The 23,895-nt window shown below is 46.6% G+C and overlaps 1 protein-coding gene across 1 annotated transcript in view; it reads left to right on the plus strand.

The window, feature by feature from the left end:
- Positions 1-77: 77 nt before the first annotated feature.
- The window catches only part of Ccn5 (cellular communication network factor 5), a 74,904-nt gene continuing 51,086 nt past the window's right edge, over positions 78-23,895 (plus strand). The window contains exon 1 of the mRNA XM_040732913.1: positions 78-148. The gene's annotated coding sequence lies outside the window, so the exon portion shown is untranslated. The remainder of the gene's footprint in view (positions 149-23,895) is intronic.

Below are 23,895 nucleotides of genomic sequence, written 5' to 3' on the forward strand. Positions count from 1 at the left end.
GCAGGTCCCGCCCACTCCCCGCCCACACTGGATAGTCCGCCTTCCAGGGCTCGGGCTCCGCCCTTGGCCCGCTGGCAGCCTTGGCGCCCATTTCCTGGAATTCAGGACCCCAGACCTTCCCGGCGGCTACACCCTAGAAAACTCCCAGGTGAGCCCCCAGAAGGAGTGACCCCAGTGTCTCCGCCAAGCTCTGGCCCCTTTCCGGTCCCTTCTGCACCGAGGCTTCAACTGTTGCCTGGGCGCCTACTGTGTGCAGGCCAGAGCTGGAGGCACCTAGCCCCGGAGCCTCTTGAGGCTGGAGTCTACGAGATAGACCCACTTGTTGCAGAATCCTAAGGTGACAGTGTGTAATTAGGGAGATTTAGCGGAGTTAACGGCTGGAGCTCTTCGTGTGAGGGTAGGTGGGCCGCAGAGGACATTTCCTTATGTGTGTGAGAGACTCTTGGAAGCTAAAACTGAAAGGACACCGGGGTGGCTGGAGACACACGGGGCGAACAGAGAGACACAGAGTTTATCTCTCCCAGGGCAGCTACGCTGGAGAAACAAGACCTATTCAGAATGCTCACAATGACTCTGGAGGGAAGCACACCAGACTGTCTGCTCCACAGAGTATGACGCACAGTAAAGTGAGTTCGGCTACAAAGCGCCCGCAGGTGCAGACACAACACCGAATGGGGACAGAAGGAATAAGTGGAAGAAAACTTCATACACACTGGTCAACTTTTAGAACAGAGAACAACAACACCAAAAATATGTGTGTTTAGCTGTTTGCATCAGTGAGGAGGAATGTAAAGCTAGGGAAACATACACTTAAGCCTAAGCACTGTCATCCCAGGGGTGGGACAGGATAAATCTGTGGGAAGTCTGGGGCACATAGAAACATCAGTTTAATGACAGTATCCCAGAACTAGGCTAGATGCAATGTCCACTTTTCGTCTGTAAATAAGCAAACCTATAAATAAGAGGGGGAAGAGGAGGTTGGAGAGCGGAGGCTGAGGCCAGCAGGTAGGGTAGAAGCTAAGTCATGTTATGTTTCACAGTGGGGTTTGGCCCTTCCCATGGGCCTGCTCTGAAGTAAGTGAAGGCTTTTCAGTGGTTTCCAGACAGCAGCAAACCTTTATTTGGAAAGATCTTCTAGCTACAAAATCTAGAAAGTTATCCAGGTTGACATCACAGGTGAGCTGGTTAGAGACATGCTGTTGGCTGAGAGGCAGGGGCGCTGTACTCTAGCAAGATTCTTAAACAACTTGCGTTGCACCTTGAGGTGAAGACACCTGGGCACCCCGACTTAAAAGGAAACATGAGAGGGGCTCTGAGGAAGGTGGGGGGCAGTGGGAACAGATGATAGAGGCAGAGCCATGCTGCATGTACGCCACGGAATCCGGATTTGGGATTGGGTTGCATGCGGGACTGACTGAGAGAGTGAGGGTTGGATCAAAATGGTCTTTCCAAGACAGGGTTGGTAATATGTATCTGTAACTTTAGTATTCAGGAAGCTGAGGCAGGGGGTGTTGGGCTATTATTGAGATTCTGTCTCAAAAAGAAAAATTCCTAACACATTGTAGCTCTGTGGGAGATTTGTCACTTTGGATACACAACACCACCACCCAATGTGGGCACACCCTCGGTATCCAGTGTCGTGGAAGCACTTTGTAAACATTATCCCATTCAATCTGTCACACACCCTGTGATGCAGGAACCATTATCAGTCTACAGATGAAGTCCCTGAGCCCGCAAGATGGCACTGCCCTCTGGACTCCAGGAAGATTAGCGTGTTGTAGAGAGTGCTGGTACTTAAATTCGGTTCTGACTCTATATCTGGGTCTGCACTATGACAGTCAAATCCTTCTACAAAGTCAGTCCAGCACATTAGAGAAAGCTGGGGCCATGCAGATGACTTGCTGTTCCACCAAAGGTGACAACTCTTTGCTGGTCCTGTCTTTGCCTGATGGAGTCTAGGTTCTGGCTTCTTGGCCTGGGAGGGCCTGAAGGTCTTGCTGGTAGAACATGGCAGAGGAAGCATCTAGACTATCTTATCTGAAGGGGTTTGGGGCTCTTTCAGCTTCCACTGGGGCCTCTTGGTTTTTCTCTCTGGGAACTTGGGCCGCCAGAAGACACTGTCATTGGTGATAAGTCTGTGTCCAGTTGGCTATTGAGCCAAGCCCCATCTTTCAGGCACCCCACCATCTGAAGTACCGTGAAGCCATCCTTCGGCAGACCAGCTGACTCCAATCAGTGCCCCGTGGAGCCCAGCTACATTCCTTGCTTGCAAAGCCCCCCAGCTTCTTACCTCAGTGTGCTCCATCCTAACCAGACCTAGAAAAGTTTCAAGATCCCAGACTGTCCAAATTCTGCTCTAGAGAGCAGACCAAACTTCCAGGAAGTAGCTGAGTGTGGGTTACAGGCCTGGTTACGTGAACCACCCTTCTGCCAAAAGCAACCTCATGGTGTACACAACACCGTGGACTCTTTTGCCCATGGCACAGGCAGAGGGGCAGAGGGTGACAGGATGGAGAAGCCAGGTCACTTATTTCCTCCACTCCCCTATTCATCAAAGAGAATTGTCTTTCTGGCAAGGCCATAACTTCTGGAGGGTTTCTCTCTACACATCCTCTCTAGCCCTTGTCTCTAAGACAATGACCCCAAGAACTGCACCATGTGTGGCTGCCCTCCCTGGTGTTAGGGCTTTCCTAGATCAGCTCCTGAGACAAAGTCTGTGGTTTATTTGAAGAGATCTAAGGAAGCACAGCCAGGGGATGTAGAAAAGGGACAGGGCAGTGACAGAACTCAGTAGCAGGCAGGTGGCCAGTCTGAGCTCTGGACTCAACCTCTGGCAGATGGTAGGGTATGCAGTTAATCCAACCAGGGGCCCAGGGAGTGAAAGGCATAACCTCACACTCCCCTCCGTTGTCAGGTGTGCTTGTGTGTTTATTTTACAGTACCAAGGCTCAAACCCCAGACTCCTTGAATGGCAGACAAGCATATTTCCCCCAGTTTCCTCTGATATTGTTCAAAACATCTTCCATTAACTTCTTGGTGCCTTGAGTTCAATACAACTTGGCTAAGCTTGCTCCAGTGACTGCATAGGACTTGCAGCAGAGAGACAGATCTGGGAACATCCAGGTGTCATTGGGAAGTAGTTTTCACCATGTAGAGGGATGTGCAGGTTACTTGGGCAGCACATAGGCATAGCCCACACTTCTGTAGTCAGCACATTTGTTAAACTTTCCTCCATTACTCTATTTGAGTGTGTCATCTGGTCCTTGCCAGGTGAAGCAGGCTGGTCTTGAGCTTCTTCATACAACACATATTAGGTAGAGAGCAGAGGAGGGATAGAGAGAGATGCTTTCCCTCCTAAATGCATTCTGCACACACTACACTGTTTGTTACTGTAGGTTCTCAGGCACACAGGAACCCTGGCTCTCCTAGCCTGCCTACAAAACCAAGCTCAAGTCTAACCCTAAGCAGGGCGGAGTGACTCATGCCTGTATTCCCAGTGCTTGGAAGGTAGAAGCAGGATTGTCACAAGATTAAGACCAATTTGGGCTACAGAGTGTGACTGTGTCTCAAATACATATAAATCCAATTCTAGCTAGTAAGTTGCATTATGGAAACTGCTTAGGAGTAATCCTTCCAGCTAAGCCAAGAGAGGCTTTGGTAATAACATTGCTTACGCAATAGCCAATCAGCTAATGTAACAATCTACTGGGCCAGGCTTTTAGTCCCAGCACTTGGCAGAGGTCAAGACAGGCAAATCTCTGTGAGTTCAAGGCCAGTCTGGTCTATGTGGTGAGTTCCAGGACAGTCAAAGCTGTGTAGAGATACCCTGTCTCAGACACTAAAACATTTTAAAGAAATTACAATCTTTCAATAGTAACTACTGTAGCAAAGACGATGTAACAAATTCTTGGCCCAGTACTGATCCCTGATCTCTGAGTGTGCTTCTGAGTGGGTGGTCCTCTCCTCCAGTCCTGCAGATTCTACAGCACTGTGATATCAAGGTCATGTTTGCTCCAGCCAGTTGGAAGAGAAGTCTGAGGTAGCCAGGCTCAGGAGAAGCTCATTTAATTCATTGTAGTAGCGGTCATTGTAGTAGGGTACAGGTGAATCTGGCCACAGAGTTGCAGGGGCATGGGGTGTGCTGGGAAATGTAGTTCACTAACATCTAAAGTCAGTCAGAGTAGGAAAGTATCTTCCTTGTGGAAGCCCTTTTGTTCCTCTTTCAGGAGACTTGCTGCCTTCTTCCTGAGGTCAGAAAACCCTGAGGGGGCTGAAGAGATGGCTCAGTAGTCAACAGCACACGCTGGTGTTGTAGAGGTTCTGAGTCTGGGTTCCAGCACCATGTAGGTTGGCTCACAAATGCCTGTAACTCCAATTCCAGGGGATCTAATGTCTTCTTTCAGCCTCTATAAACTGCTGCACTCATGTGCACCCCCACATATAGAAATAATTTAAAATAAAATAAAGAAGTCGTGTGAAGAGTAAATGTGGTGATTCCAGCATTTGGGAAGTGGGAGCAGAAGAACTGGGTCATCCTCAGCTACCTAGTGAATTTGAGACTAGCTTGGTCTACATGAGGCTTTTTCGAAAGAAAGAAAGGAAGAAAGGAAGGAAAGAAAGAAAGAAAAGTTTCCATGAGAAGAATGAAATCATATCATTAGAAGGAAAACAGATAGGACCAAAGATCATCATGTTAAATTAAATGAATGAAGTTAGGAAAGTAAGTCCCGTTTTCTCTCCCGTGCAGACTGTGGAGGAAGGAGGTTATTAGGGAGAAGACCGTCAGGATAAGAAGACATGGAGAAGGCAGCGATGCGTGTGATGGAAGCACACTGCATGTGTGTTCCCATTATTTTGTATGATTAATGTACACTAATTAAAGAAGACCTATGACTTGGACTAGCCAGTGGGGGTTCATTTTCTCTCCAGATCTCCAAGCTGAGGCCAAGGTCTGAGAAGAGTAAGCTTGTGTGTTGTGGGGTGTGTGTGATGGAGCTTTAGGGGACGCTCTGGTCATTGTGATACCCTAGGATAGAGGGAGCTGCATCTGAACAGAGTCAGGTTGATGGCTGCAAGTGAGGACTTCCAGGAAGCAATGTTAGTTCCCGGCACCTCCTAGCTTCATCCAAGATGTGTCCCAATGATTCCCACTGTTTACTAAGCACTTGTTATGTATCATCTCATGTGTGATGTCATCTAATCCTCCCAGCGGCCCTGCAGTCTCTAGGGGCAAGGACCACCATCAGCCCTTCATTTGGGGATAGGACAAAGCTCAAGGTTGGCTGCTGGTGAGAGATGCACCAGGGTTGAGTGTGAGCATGGCAGGCAGTGTGCTTGGGGAAAAGCAGGGGCAGCTGGCAGCAGACAGGCCTGGGGGAAGAGCCTGGGCAAGAGGCAGGAACCCAGGGTTTGCATCCTGGCTCTGTTCTGACGCCAGGTGACTGAGGAGTGTGGCCTCCTCATTTACTCAACATCGCTCCCCAGGTTGACTCTGTACCAGGCTTTGAGATCTTAGGTGACATCTCACTTTGCTTATTCATAATTCTTCAGGTAAGCTGTCCCCTCCTAATGTGACACATCATGACATTGATTATTAAGTTTATCTTCTTTCCCTGTGAGGCTGAGCACATGGTCCAGGAGTCTCAGGGTTACAGAGTCAATGCTGACAGAGCAGTTACAGATGCTCAACACTCATGATGGCCTGTGGCTTACAGCCTCAGGCAAGCCCTGAGCCCCTATTTCCTCCTCTGTATAGAGGAGATGATGATACAGATTCACTAACTCATGGAATAAGCCCAGACTTATCCCTAGTTCTGGGCCATTGTATGGACATATCTGGCTCATAGTCTGCGCCATAGGCAAATCCCATTCTCAGACCAAGGAGAGCGTCCTTGTTTGATAAAGGAACCATCACAAGGAGGTAGCAGATGCCACATCTGAACGCTCACTGTGGTGGCACATGCTTATAATCCCAGCATTCCAAAGGCAGGAGCACCAGAAGCTCAAGGTAATCCTCAGCTACGTAGTGAATTTGAGGCTAGCCTGAGCTACAGGTGACCCTGTCATGAATAAACAAAATACTGCTGTGCTGAAATATTGACCCAGCAGCAGATCCTCCAGCCATCAAAGGGTATCCAGAATCCTGGACTTCAAAGTTTAAGATATGTTCAAGGGCTGAGGATGTAACTCAGAATAGTACTCATGTAGCATGTTCAAGGGCCAGGGTTCAGTCTCCAGCACTGGATAAACCAGGAGTGGGGGTACATGCCTGTAACCCTAGCACTCAGACATTTGGAGGCAGGAAGATCAGGAATTCAGGGTTATCATTGGTTACATAGTAAGCCTGAGGCCAGCCTGGGTACACAAGTGACGGATTCAAATAAGCAAACTAACAAAAGTAACAACAACAACAAAACTCACCAAGAATAATAAGAGCAGAGAACATATTTGAGTATTTTCTAATTCTTTAAACTTTGCAGAAGCTAAGGAAAACATCTGTGCTTCAGATTTGGCCCTGGATGTGTGAATTCCCTACAGCCCTATCCTTGCTGGCTGATCTCCCAGGATCTGAGTGGGAAGAGAGCCTGGGAGAAGATGGACCTCACCTCAGGTTACAAAATAGGATTAGCATCTTTTCACAGCAGGAAATCCCCAAATGATAGTGGTTACAAGACACTTTTCTCTTTCTCTGATGTATGAAATCCAGATGCAGGCCATGATAGTCATGACTCTGTGAAGACAGCTCAGCCCATTTCTGTTCTGTTATCCACACCGTGAAGCCCCCAGGCCCAGTGCCTACTGTAGCTGCTGAGGCAATGCCCACCACATCAGCAGTTCCATGATCACAGCAAAAGAAGAGAGCCACTAGTGCCTCCTTTCAAAGACTCAGTTCCCTGAACCTCTTTACAGTTTTCACTAGCGAAGTTGTGTGGACAGACTTAACTGCGGAGGAGCCTGGGAAGTGCGCTGCATTTTGGCTGGAAAGCAATCCTCCCAGGGAGAAATGAAGGTCCTGTTGCTAAAGGAGAGGGTAACAGGAACCTAGCTCAGTGGTCGAGTGCTCGCTTAGCACAGGCATGGCCCTGGGTCTCATCCCCAGCAATCTATAAAACGACCAAGAGGATGCTACAAGGCAACGAGCCCCTTTGTCCCATCAAATGGTCTGGGGCACTGAGGAGGGTAGGAAGAAAGTAGGACTGGTGTCCGTGTGGCTTCTCTTACTATGTCTTTGAGTCTCTTTGTGATGAGGAGGAAAAATTAAGAGGGCAAACCAGGAAGGGCATTGGTGTGGAGGACTCATCAAGGAAAAGAGCCCTTTATGAGCACACGATAGGGTCTCCTTATCAGGGTGGGGAGGGTCTCATCCTGTCTGTGCCCACTGTGAAAAGAGCCCTGGTTGACCAGGTGCTCCTCAGAGCAATAGTCAACTAGCCCTTCGAATGGCAGTCTGCCCTCCACCTCTGGGTGTTCAGAGGAGCCTGGTTCCTCCAACCCCTGAGCCTTGCGGGAGCTCAGCAAGTCTGTCTCGGCAGCTCCTGGGAGCATCCAGGTCTCGGGCCCTGGGATCCCTGTCCACCTCCATTCATTATTGGTTCTGTAGCATCCACATTTAAGCTCATTACTCCTGTCTGCAGTTATCACCTCACACCTTCATTGTCCCAGCCATTGTGTGTGTGTGTGTGTGTGTGTGTGTGTGTGTGTGTGTGTGTCTGTGTCCTTGTCATTCTCTCATAATCCTAGAGAATGGTGACATTAGGTAAGTGGTAGCAGTCAGCCACAGCTAACCAGTAACCTCTGGCTTATGTTCTTGCCTGGGGAAACCTCAAGGCTCGAGAATATTCTGTGGTGTTCCCAGACTGGCTGCCTCTTCCTCATTAAGTTCTGGGGGCTTTTGATGCCTCAGAATTATTTCTCTCTGCATCTGGACATAGCTTCATCTCAGCTCTGGCCTGTACCCTTGCTAAAGGGCAGGACCTAACTATTCTTCCTTGAACCTGAATGGGATTGGGCAGGCCCTAAGCTGCTGGATATAAGTTCCTGGCCTAGCCTACTCCTTAGATGTCAGTTTGATCTTTGATGAATTAAAACTCAAAGGTGGGGCTGGGAATGCTATTTCTAAACTGGAATGCTAGAGTTGATCTCCCTCCAGAGGTATGTTCTCACTGGAGTATGGATGAAGTCCAGCGTCAGTCCCCCAGAGGAGCCTGCAAGAGTGTTACCTGTCTGTGAGAAGTTCTTAAGAGCCAGGAATGATGGTATACACATGTAATCACAGCACATGGGAGACTAAGGCAGCCGGATCATGAGTTTGAGGGAATCCTGACCTGCATAGGGACAGACTGTGCAGATAGTTGCAGACTGTGGTGCAGATAGCATGTATCTTCAGACCCCAGAAACCCCCAGTGGCCTTCTGTGATTCTTTTTTGTTTTGAAGATTTATTATGTATACAGTGTTCTGTCTGCATATATGCCTGCAGGCCAGAAGAGGATGTCAGATCGCATTACAGATGGTTGTGAGCCACTATATGAGTTCTGGGAATTGAACTCAGGACCTCTAGAAGAGCAACCAGTGCTCTTAACCTCTGAGCCATCTCCACAGCACCCCCCTTCTGTGATTCTTATGGTGAAGAGATGAAGAACTAAGTGGAAAACCTTTCCAGACTGGGGAGTTTCCTGAGGTACAGGGTTTTCAGTGCTAAAACCAAAATGGTGACATGGAAAACCAGAACTGCTGATGCCTACCAGATTACTCTATAGGTGCTATCTTGGGGGTGTTCATGTGGCTTAAAAGCTTACTCACTGGGGTATAGGGAGATTGCTTAGTTGTGAAGTGTCTTCCACATAATCATAAAGACCTGAGTTCAATTCTCAGAATCCACATAAAATTGTGCCTGCAAAGCTGGGCAGTGGTGGCACCCGCCTTTAATCCCAGCACTTGGAAGGCAAAGGCAGGTAGATCTCTGTGAGTTCAAGGCCAGCCTGGTCTACAAAGCAAGTTCCAGAACAGCTAGGACTGTTATACAGAGAAACCCTGCCTCAAAAAAATTGTGCCTGCAGTCCCAACCAGAACTGGAGAGGCAGAGACAGGAAAATCCTTGGCAAATCCTTGTTTGTCAACTAGTTTGGACAAGGTGATGAGCTTCAGGGTCCAGGAGAGACTGTCTCAAAAACTAAGGTAGAGAGTAACTGAAGAAGATCCAACATCCACCTCTGTCCTTCGCATGCACATATGCACTCCCTTCCTTACACACACACACACACACACACACACATGCATACACACACAGATACGTAAGCACACTCACAAGCATACATACACAAACACACATATACACATACATAAGCACATGCACACATATATAAGCATACACAAAAATGCTTACACAAGCATACACACATAAGCATACAAGTGTACACACACACATAAGAACAGACACACAATGTTTGCTATCTGCTGTCCCATGTTATGTGGTAGCACTTTTTAAAAATTTAAACATTTTTTTCTTTTTTTTTTTACATTCCAATCCCAGTTCCTCCTCCCTTCTCTCCTCCTGCTCCCCCCCCTTGCCTCCCACCTCCTGTCTGCTCCTCAGAGAGGGTAATGCCTCCCCTAGGAAGTCTACTAAGTCTGTCCCATCATCTCCTTGAGGTAGGACCAAGGCACCTCTCTACACCCCCCCGCCTGTGTCTAGTCTGGGCAAGGTATCTCTCCATATAGAATGGACTCCACTAAGTCAGTTTGTGCGTTAGTGTTAGATCTTGGACCCTCTGCCAGTGGCCTCATACATTGTCCCAGTCACACCATTGTCACCTATATTAAGGGAGTTTAGTTGGGTTTTATGCAGGTTCCCATTTGTCAGACCTGAGTCAGTGATCTCTCACTAGCGTGGGTCAGTTGATTCTGTGAGTTTCCCCATCATGGTCTTGGCTCCTTTTTTCATATTCTCGCTCCTCCCTCACTTTGATTGTGCTCCAGGAGCTTGGCCCATTGGCTAGTTGTGGATTTCTGCATCTGCTTCTGTTTCTGGGAGAGGGTTATAGCTTCTCTGGGGCTGTGGATCGCAGGGTAGGTATCTTTTGCTTTATGTCTGGTATCCACTTTTGAGTGAGTACATACTATATTTGTCTTTCTGATTTTGGGTTACCTCACTCAGGATATTTTTTTCTAGTTCTGTCCATTTGTCTGCGAATTTTAGGATGTCATTGCTTCTTACCACTGAGTAGTACTCCATTGTGTAAATGTACCACATTTTCTTTATCCACTCTTCTGTTGAGGGGCATCTAGGTTGTTCCCAAGATCTAGCTATTACAAATAATGTTGCTATGAACATAGTTAAGCAAATGTCCTTGTGGTGTGAATGTGCCTCCTTTGGGTATATGTCCAATAGTGGTATTGCAGGGTACTGAGGTAGGTTGATCCTTAATCTTCTGAGAAATCGCCATACTGATTTCCACAGTGGCTGTACAAGTTTGTGCTCCTACCAGCAGTGGAGGAGTGTTCCCTCTTTCTCCACATCCTCTCCAGCACAAGCTGTCATTGGTGTTTTTGATCCTAGCCATTCTCATCTGTGTAAGATGGTATCTCAAAGTTGTTTTGATTTTCATTTCCCTGATGACTAAGGATGTTGAACATTTCCTTTAGTGTCTTTCTGCCATTTGAGAATGTTCTGTTAAGAGTTCTCTGTTTAGATCTGTACCCCACTTTTTAATTGGATTATTTGGTAGTTTTATGTCTAGTTTCTTTGGTTCTTTTTATATCTTAGATATCAGCCCTCTGTCAGATGTGGGGTTGGTGAAGATCTTCTCCCATTCTGTAGGAAGCCATTTTGTCTTATTGACAAATTTTTTCTTTGCTTTAAGAAGTTTCTCAGTTTTAGGAGGTCCCATTTACTTACTAATTGTTGCTCTCAGTGTCTGTGCTACTAGTGTTCTCTTTAGGAAGTGGTCTCCTGTGCCTATGCATTCAAGTGTATTTCCCACTTTCTCTTCTATGAGGTTCAGTGTGGACGGATTTTATTGAGGTCTTTGATCCATTTGTACTTGAATTTTGTGCATGGCGATAGATATGGATCTATTTGCATTCTTCTACATGTTGACAGCCAGTTATACCAGCATCATTTGTTGAATATGCTTTCTTTTTTCCATTTTATACTTTTAGCTTCTTTGTCAAAAATTAGGTGTTCATAGGTGTGTGGGTTGATATTGTGGTCTTTGATTTGCACTTTACTGAAGGGTTTATCAGTTGTAGGAGTTCTCTGGTAGAATTCACCTAGCATTTTTATGACAGTGTTGGAGAGTCCAGAGTGGGCTCTGGGACAGGGTACCAGGTCCAGTTCTCAGCTCCAACCATCTCCAGCTGTGGTCATTTCCATTTACTTCTGCCCTATTTTCCTCATCTGCAAAATAAGAATATAATCCAAGTTCCACCTCAGCTGGTGATTGTAAGGATTAAGTGACTCAGTGAATGCAAGTCCCTTGGAATGCTGTCAGTCATCCAGCCAGAGAGGCCACATCCTTTATCTATGAAGACATGAAGTGTCTGCATTCTAGCAGGCCTTGTAGATAGGAGTCCTGGGATAGTGGACACGGCCTTCTGGATTCCAAAGTCTGATTATATAATTAATCTGGACCTTGAGCCATTTCAACCTAGTTCCCTGTAGACATGCTGACTCCATTAGTGTATAAATAATTAGGAGAATATCTCATTCTCACTTATCACTGTAACTACTTGGATTGTATAAGTGAGATATGACTATGCTTTCTTGTTGACCAAAGCAATAAACAAACAAACCAGCAAGTTCTTGTGTTTTCATTTTTCTTCTGTAAGAATAGACCCTCTTAGCTGAGTGGTGGTGGCACACACCTTTAATCCCAGCATTCTGGAGGTAGAGGCAGGGGGATCTCTGAATTTGAGGCCAGCCTGGTCTACACAGTGAGTTCCAGGACAGGGCTACACAGAGAAACCCTGTCTTGAAAAACAAAAACAAAACAGAACAAAATAGACCCGTTGGTGCCACTTGGAGCATTTAGTGTGAGAAACAAGAACCTGTGTTTTCACAAGTAGCCACCCTCATTGTTGGTACAAAGACCTCCTTCACCAGCCCTCTCTCTCTCCCCTCCCCTCCCCTCCCCTCCTCTCCCCTCCCTCCTCCCCTCCCCTCCCCTCTCCTCTCCTCTCCTCTCTCTCCTCTCCTCTCCTCTCCTCTCCTCTCCTCTCTTCTCTCTGACAGAGGTTAGCTATGTGAGGCAGCTTGGCTTGGATCTGAAGCTCCTCCTGCTGTGGTTTTCCTAGTTTAAGGATGTCAGAGAAGGTAGCTCTCTCTTGCATGATCCTGTGAGAGTCTGTGTTTTAGGGTGAGATTTCTGATGACCACAGAGAGACTGACTTTGGTGCATACAAAGGCTGGCCACATGTCTCTTCAAGTATGTCAGTCAATCTAAGATAACTGAGTTTCTCAGACACATCAGAGGTGCTGTTGACTGTGAGGTGACTCTTTGAAAAGCCCCGCCCATAAGCCACACTCGACTCAGAGTGCTTTCCAGACACAGTCACTCTTCAAGGAACCCAAATTAAGGAAGCCAGTTTTCCAAAGCCAAGACTTTCTCCGAAGGAAAGCCTCTATTCTGTGTCCCAGCTGGTTCCTCAAATGACACATGGGAAGCTTCATCTTGCTACCATCTGTAGGGTGATTGCAGGGATCAGGGACCCGGAAGGGTCTGAGAGACGGCCACCACCATCTTGGGTCCCAGTAACTCAAGAATCCAGCACTTGGCTGACTTATCTCTGAAGCCCACTGAGAAAGGAATAGTCAAGACAGAAGCCAGGCAGCATGGCTCCATCCCTGCTGAGTCAGTGTCACTGAGCAGCCCTTGGCCAAATTCCACAAGGACACCTTGAGAAATTCCCCAGCTGTAGCCATCGACACTCCCAGGTGAGGATAGCCTCTGGTCTTAGGTGGGTCTTGAATCACCCAGAAATCAGGGAGGGACCACATAAGCTCTGGCTTTCTGTTTGCCTTAGTGGATCTCTGCCCACACCCTACACGTAGTGTGCACTTGACCGTGAGATCTACCCCACCCCCATATTCTTTCTTTCTTCTGGCAACTTCTCAGTCATTTGATTCATGGTTCAGAAAACCCCTTCTGGGAGTTCTGAAATCTGACTTCTGTGGACATAGCCATGTGTTCTTCAGCCCCTGACAAAGCAGCCTTTGGACCACTCTCCCCTCCACTCCGAATCCCCCTTTCTTCAGAGGTCACTCTGATTCCACCACACGGCATTTAATAAATGAGTTATCAGATGACTTGCCCAATTTATCCCTTGGCGGTTGTTCTGAGGACCTCACCCAGGCCAGCCATGGCGGCTGTCTATACTAATCTCAGCGCCTGGGAGGTAGAGGCAGGAGGATTAGAGTTTCAAGATCATTCATGGCTTCATAGCACGTTAGAAGACAGCCTGGACTGTAAGAGATCCCATCTCATTAAAAAAAAAAAGCCTTGCTCCTGTCTGGGAGGATCACCAGCACTCTGGAGCCCTGGCCATCCCCAAAACCTCCCACCTCTATAAACATAACCAGTGTCCCCTGATATTGAGGACATTCAGGCTCTAAAATTGCCCGTTCCTTTGGAAAGCAGACAGTAAATCCCAGGGTAAGGTCATAAGGTCCTATGAATCCCTATCTGGGAGTGACTGTGCTCTGGTCCCTTTATCCTCTCGTTTTAGGTCACAAAAAATGAGTAGACTCAGCACAACGGACAATCCCCTCTCTACCAATGATTTCCCCTTGGGCTGCCCAGCCCCACTCTGGAAAGGAAGCATTTCTCTATTTTTCTTCTTATTTTCCTTTGTTCTCATGTGCTGATGTCTGACCGGTGTCCTCTTGGATCTGTTAACATTTGGTTTCTGGACTGGGCAGCTCTGGTCTGGCTGAATAAATGTTCTTTCCATGAAGCAGAGCTTGAAGCACATGGTTACAATTTGTGTTCTCCTTCTTTATAATTGTGTATGTGCTTGTACATATGTGTGGGTGAACATGTGTGTTGGTGCATGTACGTGCCCATGTGCATGCAGATGTATGACATATGTGTGGAGGCCAGAGGACAAGCTCAAGTGTCACTCAGGCATCATCCACCTTACTTTGAGGCAGGGTCTCTCACTGGCCAGAAGTTCATGGATTAGGCTAGGTTGGCTGGTCAGAGAGCCCCAGAGATCTGTCTGTGTCTGCCTCCTCAGGGCCGGGAGTGTAAATCCACACTGCCAGGCCTGGCTTTGAATTATATGAGTTCTGGATCTCAAATCCAGTCTTCTTGCTTACAAGACAAACACTTATGAGCCTTCTCCCCCACCCCAGGTTTATGCTTTATAAAACTCTTATGGCTAAAAAGGATGATATGTTATTAAAAATAGTTTCCCCAAATATCTGAGAATATACTGATTTAATATATGTGTTCTTTTAGTTTCTTATTTGTGTTCATGATAGTTATTAACTTTATGCAACTGTTGACATGCCATTTTATCATTACTCTGACATTAGCCTTTGTGGTGACTGACTTGTTGAAGGCTAAAAACTCCGAGGGGAACAGCAATGGTCTCATTAGAGATTTATCTATAAGAGGGTCTCCAGGCCCCAAAGAAAGACAAAGGCTCACCTTGGCCCACTGTAGTTGATTACAGGTGGCTAGGGTCTTAACGGAAGCATCAGAGTGGCTGACCCCACCCCATGCATCCACCAGTATCTCATAGGAGTGACGGTTGGGAGCAATTCAGAAACTCTTTTGGAGGATGCAGAGGTGCGATGACCCTCACCTTGGGTAACCCCACACCCCTGGGTGTTGGTGTTTTCTGAGACATTTAATGTAGGATATCGGACACATTGGCAACTCCAGGAAGCATTGTTTGCTGAGCTCAAATGCTTCCCTAGCACCAATGCTTGCTTCAGTCATCAAAATGAGTCTCTCTTGATGTGTCCTGAGACAGTATTTGGCAACCTGCAGTTGCTTCAGTGTGCATGTTGTGTGTGCATGTGTGCACATGTGTGTGCACATGTGCATGCGTGTGTGCATGTGTGTGGGGGGCATGCATCTCTAGGGCTGCTGTTGAGAGGCTTCTAATCTATTTGACTTATCTTTCCTGTTGCCTCTTTTGGTTTTTTTTTCTGTTGCCTCTTTTGAAAACACAACTTCAACAAGGTAATCGCAAGCCAGCGCTGCCCAGATCACAGACGTGTAAGAGCGAATGATAAAACTGGTGAAGGGTTCAGTCGTGACTCTTTAAAGTCCAGTCATGCGTGAGGCTTGCTTAAGACTGGCCTCCAGCCAGGCAGTGATACAGATCTGTGATCCCAGCCTTGGAGATGCTGAGGCAGGAGGATTGTGAGATACAGAAACCTAGGCTACGCAGACTCCCTCTCTCTCTCTCTCTCTCTCTCTCTCTCTCTCTCTCTCTCTCTCTCTCTCTCCCTCCTTCCCCCTCTCAAAAAAGAACCACTTAGAACACTTAAAAATTATTAAGGTTTGATTTATAAACAAATGACCTCATTTGTTCTGTCATAAATATAATTAAATTGATTTGTATACTTACATTATTTTGAGGTTTGTTTATTTATTGTTTGTTTTTTGAGACAAGGTTTCTCTATGTAGCTCTGGCTGTCCTGGAACTTGCTATGTAGACCAGGTTGGCCTTGAACTCACAGAGATCCACCTTCTGTAACCCAAATGCTGGGTTACAGAACTCTCAGCAACCCTTGCCTCACACTGGGATTGAAGGTTGCATGATCCGGCCTAGCCTTCAACACTCCTTTTCATTTCATTTTTGTTTGTTTGTTTGATTGGTCATTTGAGTTTGTTTCTTTTTTTTAACAGGGTTTCTCTGTGTAGTGTTGGCTATTCTGGAACTCACTCTGTGGACCATGTTAGCCTCAAACTCAGTGATGCTCCTGTCTGCCTCCCTAGTGCTGGAATTAAAGGCATGCACCACCACCTCCCCACCTGGCATCAATATTCCTTTTAAAATGAGTAGATTAGTCTGACCATATTCCTTTTTTATGTGGACTCAAGTTTTAGCTTAAAGTCTATATAATTTCAGTTTGTGTGTATATATACATATACGCATACATGCATAGTATATACATATGCTGCCTTTTTGTATATGGTATATGATGTGTTTGCAAAAAAGGATTCTCTAAAAAGAGTTTTATTCCAACTGGATTATGAATAAAGAAATGCTCATGTGTAATTAGTTCATATTCCTTTTAGTTCATAGGACGGAAGTCATTGGCAAATAAGTTAATTTGTTGGTAATATAAAACCAAAAATATTTTATTTACATGTATGCATGTTTTGCCTGCATGTATGTCTATGTGCCGCATGTGTGCCTGGTTTCCTAGGCATTCGCAGTAGAAGGCACTGGGTCCCCTGGAACTGGAGTTACAGATGGGTGTGAACCACCATGTGGGTGCTGAGGATTGAACCTGGGTCCCCTGGAAGGGCAGCCAGTGCTCTTCACCAATGAGCCATCCATCTCCCCAGCACCCTGACTCTGCATCTCTGTTTTTAAGGTCTTTTAAATAATCTATAACTCCAGTTTAGTAAACACTTGTTTAGGTTATTAAGGTGTATTTGTGAACACTTGACTATAGATACACATTCTTCTGAGAGCTGAGTGTGTTATGTGTCCAAGCTTTATCTGCTATGATAGGTGATGTCCTTCTGTATATATGTTTCTCTTATTGGTTGGTGAATAAAACACTGTTTGGCCAATAGAAGCAGGAAGATAGGCAGGACTAGGAAATGAAGAGAATTCTGGGAATGGTAGGCAGAGAGAGCCTGCCAGTAGGAGATGCCGTGTAGAGACCGGGAAGATAGGATGTGCCAGGAGTTCTCTGGTAAGATAAGGCCATGTAGAAATACATAGATTAGTAGTTATGGGTCAATAATTTAGAGGGAGGTAGCCAGTAAGAAGCCCTAGCTATCAGCCAACAGTTTTATAATTAAGGGCAACAGGACCTGGCAGAAAAGTTAAAATTATAAAGATTTAAATCCAACATACACACATGCTTGCACACACACACAAACATGCACACATGCAGTGAGAGAGAGAGAGAGAGAGAGAGAGAGAGAGAGGGAGGGAGGGAGGGAGGGAGGGAGGGAGGGAAGGGAGGGAGGAGGAGGAAGGAAATATACCATTCTGAGTGTCCAGCAACCATGTTTCAGAGATCAAGGCAAATGATCTTTCAAGATTAAAAGGGTGTCAGGTAAGGTAAGGCCCTACCCTCTAAGCCAGCTAAAATTCAGAGGATGACAATCCTCATAAGCCACCTCTCTCTTGACCAAGAGGGATGAGACCACAGAAGTTGGGCTGTACCCAGGACATACCCTTCAGTGGACAGCCATTGGATAGGTGGCTCCCCGGGCTGACTGAACAGTCTAGCTGAAACAGCAGGCTCCAGTTCCATGAGAGGCTGTCTGAAGAATAAGTGGAGTGTGATAGAGGAAGCCTGACGTCAGTTTCTGGTTTTTCACTTGCACACACAGGCAAGTGCACCCACACATGTGCACACACAGGCAAGTGCACCCACACATGTGCGCACACACAGGCAAGTGCACCCACACATGTGCGCACACACAGGCAAGTGCACCCACACATGTGCGCACACACAGGCAAGTGCACCCACACATGTGCGCACACACAGGCAAGTGTACCCACACATGTGCACACACAGACAAGTGTACCCACACATGTGCACACACAGACAAGTGTACCCACACATGTGCACACACACAGGCAAGTGCACCCACACATGTGCACACACACAGGCAAGTGCACCCACACATGTGCGCACACACAGGCAAGTGCACCCACACATGTGCACACACAGGCAAGTGCACCCACACATGTGCACACACACAGGCAAGTGCACCCACACATGTGCACACACACAGGCAAGTGCACCCACACATGTGCACACACACAGGCAAGTGCACCCACACACCCACACATGTGCACACACACAGGCAAGTGCACCCACACATGTGCTCACACACAGGCAAGTGCACCCACACATGTGCGCACGCACAGGCAAGTGCACCCACACATGTGCACACACACAGGCAAGTGCACCCACACATGTGTGCACACACAGGCAAGTGCACCCACACATGTGCACACACACAGGCATGTGCACCCACACATGTGCACACATACTTGTAGGGAAAGGGGCGTTGTTTTCTTAGAATTACTTCCTGCTGAAATGGGATCCTGTAGAAAAAAAAAGCAAGGAAAAGTCTTGAGAGGACTAGCTGTAACATTTGTAGCTTGTCTCTGAGTGGCAGGAGATGCTTGACTGAAGTTCTTGTCTGAAGCTCTGGCCAGGGTGTAATAAGAAGGTGCACCATTTCAGCTAGCTAGTCTGGAATTGTCTAGAGCAGTGTAATCCCAAACCGGTCTTAGGGTGGTGTATGTTAGTTCAAAGACATCAAGTGGAATCGATGAAGTGGGGCCATTTAGGTGGCTGGAGAGACAGCCGTGGGTGCTGGGAACCAAACTCTTATATTTTTTATTGTGAGCTTAGCCTTTAATGACTGAGCCATCTCTCCAGCCGGATGCTTGACCAGTAAGATGAAGTGGACTTTATTAGGAGAAAGTAACTTAACAGGAAACGAATGATGGTCGCTGGCTCCCGCTCCAAGCATGCGGACCTGGATGCTCTCTGTGATCTGAAGAAGGGGCTTCCCAGCTTCAATTCAGTCCTTTTAACCAGGCATGTCTGCACCTGTGACCAGGCCAAATGGGCGTGGTCAGTGCTACAGGTGTGTGTGTGGGGGTGGGGGTGAATATCTCAGTACACATACTTGTTACTTACCCACACACCCCAAGGTAATCATCAGAACAGTTCAGGGGAAGCCACCCAGTCAACAACCCTGACCTGGCCCCAGCAGAGGTCACAACTGCTGGAGACAAAAGACTGAAGAAGCCAAGGGGCTGTTGACAAGGCTCCACCAGTCACCCCAAGAGCCTCAGCAGACCTTGACAATACAATAAAAAGATGGTGTGTGAATGTGAGCAAATGTAACAATGTATACGTGCATGGAGATACCAACCAAACCCTTTATTTTATAAGACAGCTTACAGAATAAAAGATTTGTCAGCCAGCCTAGGCTACATTGTGAACTCAAGGCCAGCATGGGTTACTTAGTAAAGCCTTGACTCAAAAATAGCAGGAAACCGGAGTATGCATCTCAGTGGTACCATACTCACTTGGCATGTTCGAGACTGTGGATTCACTCCATAGGACCAAAAACATTTTTTATGTTTTTTTTGATAAAATGAGAATTTAAAAGAATTTATTGAACTGGTGAGAGGGCTTAGTGTGTAAAGGAGCTTGTCACAGAGCCTGATGACCTGAGTTTGATACTTAGACCCAGATGGTAGAAGGACTGAACTAACTCTGTCCTCAAAACCTGTATGCTTCTACACACACACACACACACACACACACACACACAGAGACACATACACATATGCACACACACAGACACACACACATATGCACACACACAGACACACACACACAGACACACACACACACACACACACACACACACACGTAATGACATTTTAAAAGAATATCCCTCCCAATTTATTTGTCACATTTCTGAGTTCTTTCCAGCATTCCAAGAACCTGAAAACTTCTCTCCAGTCTGAGTTGTGGCTGTCTTGGGGATCTCCTGGACCTTCACCACCAGCACGTGAAACTCCAAAAGACACACATGAGGTTTCTGTTTATATTAACCCAAATGTGAGAGTCTTACAAACCTAGCATTCCTGTGTCTGATTGTCACAGGTCCTAATTCTAATGCTGACTGTCTGGATGCAATAATAAGCCTTTTTTTTTGGTCAGTTATGAGCTTTAGTCCTTTAGTCACGACTATTTAAAATCTTACCCATAGTTAAGTCGCTTTGTTCTGTTGCCCTTCTGGATGCTTTTTGGAAATAACTGTAATCCTCAAGTTTCCAGGAGGTTTGAGAAAAATATGAAGTACTGTGGTCTTGTGTGGTCTCTGATGATGCTGGGACCATCCGGTGGATGGAGGTTTCCAGGCCTCTAAGCAGGGCATTGGTGATGGGCTGGTGAAAGAGCCAGGCAGAAACAGGCAAAACGGGAAGCACTGAAGGCAAGACCGGAACAACTGGACTTCAAATAACGGGTTATGCACTTCTGCAACTTTTCACTTCAACCTTTGGCCCATTGGTTCTGGTTCCCAGGGACCAGCCAGACAGGACCTTCAGGTTGGAAGAAACAGAGGTTTTGCTTCACCGCATTCTCTCAGTTTCCTGGGAGGGACATTTATTCACCCTTGACCTAACAGTTTCAGGGTCCCAGGTGGGACCAATGCCACCCTCTGCACTTCAACCCTTTTACTGGTCACTCTCAAATATAATGTTTCCTTGGTTGTCACCGGCAGTGGGGGACCCCTGAGAGGATTTAAACATGTGCCTTTGCTGAGCCTCTTGTCATTTGTCTATTGTCTATTACAATAGGACTACTTCTAAAACTAAAATCATGGTGGCAAAAGGACTGAGTGTGGCTCAGTGGGTAGAGTGCTTGCCTAGTATGTAAAAGCCCTGGTTTCCATCAATGGTAGTGCGGGCCTATAAACCCAGCACGCAGAGGTTAGAAGTTCAAAGCCATCCTTGGCTATATACTGAATATGAGACTAGTGTGGGGTACATATGACCCATATCAACAAAGAGGAATGGGAGAAGAGATGTGGTGAATATTCCTAAGTAAGGAAAGAACTTCTTCTCTATATCACATCTGAGTCCAAGGGACCAACCACCCACCAACATTCTTGTCACCAATAGCCAAGCAGCTGTAGACGTCCATCCTATTCTTGTTAAATCTATAACCCCGGACTCTTTGCTGATTCTGGCAAATGTTTTCTGGCTTAGACAACTTCCTCTGACACGATTGTGAGAGAGTTGATGTGTTAGGTGGTGTAGGGAACGTTCAGGGTTATGGCCATAGACAGATTCTGTGCTTTAGGCTTGTAACAGAAACCCTAATGTCTCAAGGTGCCAGTGCATTTTGGGATGTGGAGTGTTTTGGGGTTTGGACAAGCACATGATATATCTTATTTACTACACCTATGAGATCTATATTAATGTCTCATAATTCTATACATTGGTATTTCTGCAGAGAATACAGTTTTAATAGTCACACATCTTTCTTTTTTGTCATACATCTTCTCAAGTTAGGATTCTACTGTTCTTTTGAAACAGGGTTTCATGTTTCAGGTTGGCTATGGACTCACTGTATAGCTGAGGATCACCCTGAACTTCTGATCCTCCTGCCTCTACATCCCAAGTGCTGGGATTACAGGAGCACTCATGCCCAGTTCATGCAATGCTGGAGATCAAACCCAGGGCCTGGAGCATGCCAGGCAAGCGCTCTATCAGCTGAACTACATCAAAGTTTTTCTACCAAGTGAGTCTGGTGGTAAACGTCCTGTGTTTAGGAACATGTGGGCCTAAAGCTGTATAGGTTGCAACATTTGTTTTTACTATACTTTAATGACATTGTGTCATTGTCATGTGGTCAGTCAGTCCTTGAGGATAACTCAGAAATTTTGTATCCACAACCCCCTTGGGTTCTTGGAATTTTCCAGCATGACCTTTCTAAATTAAGCTTGAGAATTGAGGGACTCGGTCTGTGGTCTCTATGCAGGCCCTACATGTAGTGATGTCTTCCTGGTCCCTTGAGTGTCGTGTTTGTGGCTGGTGGGAGGGGAAGACAGCACACTCTAGTCTCTAAGACCCTTTCTCAGTAGAGGGGGAGAGCCAGATGGTTCCCTGGAGTGAAGGAGGAGCAATAATTCTGGCAAATTTGCTCTTAGTCTCAAGCAATTGTCTCATCTGAGGGCGACAGCAGAGTCCCAGGAGGTCCCCCAGCACCTGCTGCGTGTCCACAGTCACTGAATAGAAAATGTCATGTGTTTCTTGAGCACTCTAGGAAATGCTTGTCTCAACAGGCCTGAGAGGATTGCTGTGGCTAGGAGATGGGCTGGACCTTCCCCCAACATAGCCACTGTGAGGGGCCTACAGAAAACATATTCGCTAGCTCTCCAGTTCTGTTTAAAACAGAAATGGCCTCACTACCTCCCCCTGGGATTCATTTACAAATTCATTGATTTTGAGGCCTTGGTATCTGGTCCTGCTTCAGTGGTGGAGGCCATGAGCCTTTCTCGAGAGTGAGAAGACAGGCAGACTAGAGCTGGCTTTCCCAAGGTTTGGTTCCTGTTCCCTACAGTCCCAGGCAGCTGTCTGGGGAGCTCTGTCTTCTCATTTTGTGATGCTGTCATCTTCTGGAGCCTTCTCTGTCTGGCCAGAAGCAAGGGAAGATGATGGTGAGGGAGGTTTTGTACTAGGTGGCATCATTCTTCTTTCCATATTCCTTTGGCTGGAATGTGCTCCCATGGGCCTAACTGCAAGGGAGACTGGGAAATATTACCTAACTCTGTGCCAGCAGGAAAAGGGACACAGGTGTCAGTGTCACTACAAACTGGAAGTTTATTTACAATTTTCTGATTTTTGAATAAAATCAAGACATTTTATTTTATTTATTTATTTTGAGACATGGTCCTTTCGTAGTTCAGGCTGGTCTTGAACTCACTAAGTAGCTGAGGATGACCTGGTGACCTAGAACTTCTAAATTCTTCTTCCTCAGCTTTCCCAGTGCTGGGATTACAGGCGTTTGCTATCATATCTAGTGCTGGGGATTGAACCCAGAGCTCTGTGCTTTCTGGGTAAGCACTGAGTAAGCTACATCCCCAGCCCCTAGAAATTCAAATTTTAAAGATACCATTTGGATTGAAGAACAAATGTCCATGAACCATCTCACTGACAGGATCCCAGTTTTTGACCTTTGGGCTGGTGGGTCTCATCTTAGGAAAATGAACTCTCATTCTACATGGGCAGACACGTGACAGGTGAAACTTCTTACTATTGGTGTATTCTCATATTACTCAACAAACATGTATTCAGCTTCTACTCCATAGCAACAGATAGGCAGTGAGCCCTGAAGATGAGTTCTTGTTTCACCCCTAGATAACACATGGTTACTTTTGCTCCTGGGTAGAAAATAATGTTAGATATTAAAAACTAAATTGTAAAGGCGGGGACCACAGCTCATAGTAAGAGTGCCTGCCCAGCACATGCTCATTTCCCAGAACTGCAAAGAAAGAGAAAAGAAGGAAAGAAGGGACAGAGAGAGGGAAGGAAGAAGGAAGGAAGGAAAGAAGGGAGGGAGTGAGGATGGGAGAAAGGGGAGGGAGGAAGGAAGGAGAGAGGGAAGGAAGAAGGAAGGAAGGAAAGGCCTTGTCTTTTCTAGAGTTACTTGGCAAAGTGTTAAATCTTAAAAGAGCTGGGAGCTGTTCCAGGCTGTGCTTTGGTTTCTGTCTTTGAGGGATGGGGACAATGACAGCTGCCTTACAAAGAGACATAGAGAAGTATGGCACATAGGAAGTGTTAGCCCAGCTCCTGACTCCCCAGCTGCCACTATGGTGAGGCAGTGGCAATGATTTGGGGACAAGAGGCACTGTGACTGCTTCCCAGATCCTCTGCCTGCATTACTGAAGGTTCCTTGGGCTGCACACATGAGAGGACGTGCAAAAATCTGCACTAAAACTCGAGTGCAGGGACAGCTGCCTTCTGACCTCTGCTCTTGGGGACGTGGGCCCACACCCGTCATTTCAGGAGGGAGGAGCGAACACTCATTCTAGCATTACTTTACAACGACAAACAGCCATCTTCTTTGCAGACACCCACAGAGAAGCATCAGCAGAGATCTTAAGGTTTCTGACTCTGAAGGGACAGTGTGAAGGTGTGGCTTGGGACAG

Source organism: Mesocricetus auratus, unplaced genomic scaffold, assembly GCF_017639785.1.
Source record: "Mesocricetus auratus isolate SY011 unplaced genomic scaffold, BCM_Maur_2.0 Super-Scaffold_100028, whole genome shotgun sequence".
In the NCBI taxonomy this organism is placed as follows: Eukaryota; Metazoa; Chordata; class Mammalia; order Rodentia; family Cricetidae; genus Mesocricetus; species Mesocricetus auratus.